At 48.3% G+C, this 2637-nt stretch overlaps 1 long non-coding RNA gene across 1 annotated transcript; it reads left to right on the forward strand.

Moving 5' to 3' along the window:
* LOC110407124 lies at window positions 42–2341 on the forward strand. The gene is made up of 2 exons (XR_002443743.1): window positions 42–1711; window positions 1799–2341. It is a non-coding gene; the product is annotated as an uncharacterized LOC110407124 (long non-coding RNA).

Raw genomic sequence — 2637 nt, forward strand, 5'->3', positions numbered from 1 at the left:
TGGGGTGGGGTGGGATGGCAGCAGCACTGATGTGTGTCCCGCATCTCCAGCACCTGGTCTGCCCTGCAGCCCAGCCCCATTCAGGTGGGGAGCAGTATCCAGCCCAGCTGTGGTGCCGCAGGGACAGGGACACCTGCCCAGGAGCTCGTTAGTCACAAAGCACTTGCCTGACGGCCATGATGTGATTTATTTTGTCATTAGCCTTATCTCACATTCTAAAACCGACTTAGTTTCTAAACTGCATGAGGTTTTGTACTTTCATTAATCTCCCGTGTTTGATAGACTAAATTAACCTTTTTAAGGACAAAAGAATTTCCTTTTTCATTTTTCCATGGTCAAACAAGCTGAGGGGCTGTTTCTCCAACATTTCCCTTAACTTAAAGAACACTTGTGTGTGCGAGTGTAAGCGGGTGCGCCTGCATCCATCGCTGTAGGCCAGTCATCAAGATATTTTCCTCCCCACTCCCTCTGCTAATTTTTATATGGAAGCCTTTCTGTCACCTCCCAGACGTTAATAAAATTGGAAATGAGCAGCACTGAGGATGCACACACGAGGCAGAGCAACCCAATGAGGGACTGTCCCTCATACCAATAAAACCCGCCGCATTTCTCCAGGCAGTGTGTGAAATATAGTGGGTACATAACATATCCCGCAATAAAAGGCTGCCATGTGACTCCCCGGCACCCAGGGAGCTATCATTTTCAATTAGGAAAAAGGCCTCTGGCACACAACAAAGACAGCAGAAGCACCGCGTGCAGTTAAGGTGAAATTTAACTTCATTAAGGCTCAATGCAGATTAGCATTTGCCTTTGTCTGAGCACTGCGTCCCTCTACCACCATGCAGGAGAGGACTTCACAGTGCTGGCTTTGCTGATGGCCTGGTGCAGGTGTGACAGAAGAGAGGAAACCCCAAAACAACACTTGCAGGAGGCATGCAGCACAGAAGACCTTTGTAGAAAGTTGAAAATTACCATCCTCACCAAGCAGGGCCTGTAATTTAAACATAAATCTGCTTCTAAGGTGCTGAATATCAAGGCCAGTCATCATTTTGGGATGTAAAACCAGCCTGCTTTCTGCTTGATTTAAGGCACTGCCTCTCCTTGCTCCCAGCTGGGATAAGAGGAATATATAAACCCTCTGGTGCCTGCCCCTTCCCACTGCTGAGGGCACTGCCTGTGCCTACAGTTCCGCATGAACCCCCTAACTGGTTTGTACAGTTACAGCAAATCCAACACATCATTCTGGGCACATCTCTTTAATGTCTCACTTAAATCTCCATTGTATCCTAATGAGCTTAACTTGGTTTTTACCTCAGGTTTCCTGAAGTTAATCTGCTATGATGTTGACCTGTGTTTATTAAAGCATTTCTTATGTTTTCAACAGAAATATGCTGCCCAGAGAAGCTGTGGTGCCCCATCCCTGGAGACGCTCAAGGCCAGGTTGGATGGGGCCCTGGGCAGCCTGAGCTGGTGGGGGCAGCCCTGCCCATGGCAGGGGGTGGGGCTGGGTGGGCTGTGAGGTCCTTCCAACCCAAACCATGCTGTGATTCTATGATTCTGGTATGACAAGCCCACCATGGCACCGCTCTCTCTTGCAGGACCCCACTTGGGTCGGAGCTGGCTGCTCATCAGTGTGACTGTGAGACACAACCCCACTGCTTGGCTGTAAGGCGGGACACCCGCTGCTTTGTCCCCACTTGGTTTCTGCAGGGTGTGTAACAATCGACTGGCCCCACTGGAGTGTGTGCTGGCACAAAGCCCAGGAGATGTCAAGCTGATGTCTTGTTACTCTTCACAGAGACTAGCAAGCTGAGTTTGGAGCCAGTATGGATCCGGGAGGTGTCAGCAACACAAGTGAGCACGGGGAAATATTACTAGAGGACTTGGAAAGTCTTCTGATGTATGTGTTGTCTTACTTGGATCCATCCACACCTCCAGTCTCTACCTTTCACACCTGGCCTTAAGGTACAGAACACTGCAGGAGGAAGCTGGGAGCGCCTGCCAGAGCACATCGTCCTACTCCAGTGTCAGCAGCAAATGCAAGAGGACAGAGACATCAGCTGTGCACTTTTAACTTTGAGGAATGTTTTTATGATGTAAACCACCGAACATATTACCAAAGAGCATTCCTTTGCACTTAGGTAAAGCACATTTTCAGCTTTTGAGGCTGAGAATCGTCACAAGAAAATTTACTGAGCAAGTAGCTAAGATGGAAGAGGAAGGACATGCAGTTATGTCTAGTATTAAAAGAAAATAGATTGTGCGCTGTATGAAAACACACTATAAACCGGTCTAAAAAAAAAAAAAAAAGAAAAACAACTCACATATTTGACAGCTAACACAAGACAGAAAAATCTCAAGCCTTCCCTCTTGAAGACCCAAGCTTTAAAATACATTGCATGAAACTCCTTGCGTTGGAAGGCCAGGATCCTGATCACCACCACAGCACACCCACCCCAGCAGCCCCCACCTTCCCTCCTCTGGCGGCTCTGTTCTGGGTTTCTCGAACCAAAAGCCTCGCAGGGCAGCCCTTCACATCTCCTGTGGCTGAGTTCTGGTGCAACTCCGTGCTTACACAGACTTCAATTGCCTAAGGATTTTCCATCCCAGTTGCTTCTGGGAAGTAAATTCTGGACA

This window comes from Numida meleagris, chromosome 1 (assembly GCF_002078875.1).
Source record: "Numida meleagris isolate 19003 breed g44 Domestic line chromosome 1, NumMel1.0, whole genome shotgun sequence".
NCBI lineage: Eukaryota > Metazoa > Chordata > Aves > Galliformes > Numididae > Numida > Numida meleagris.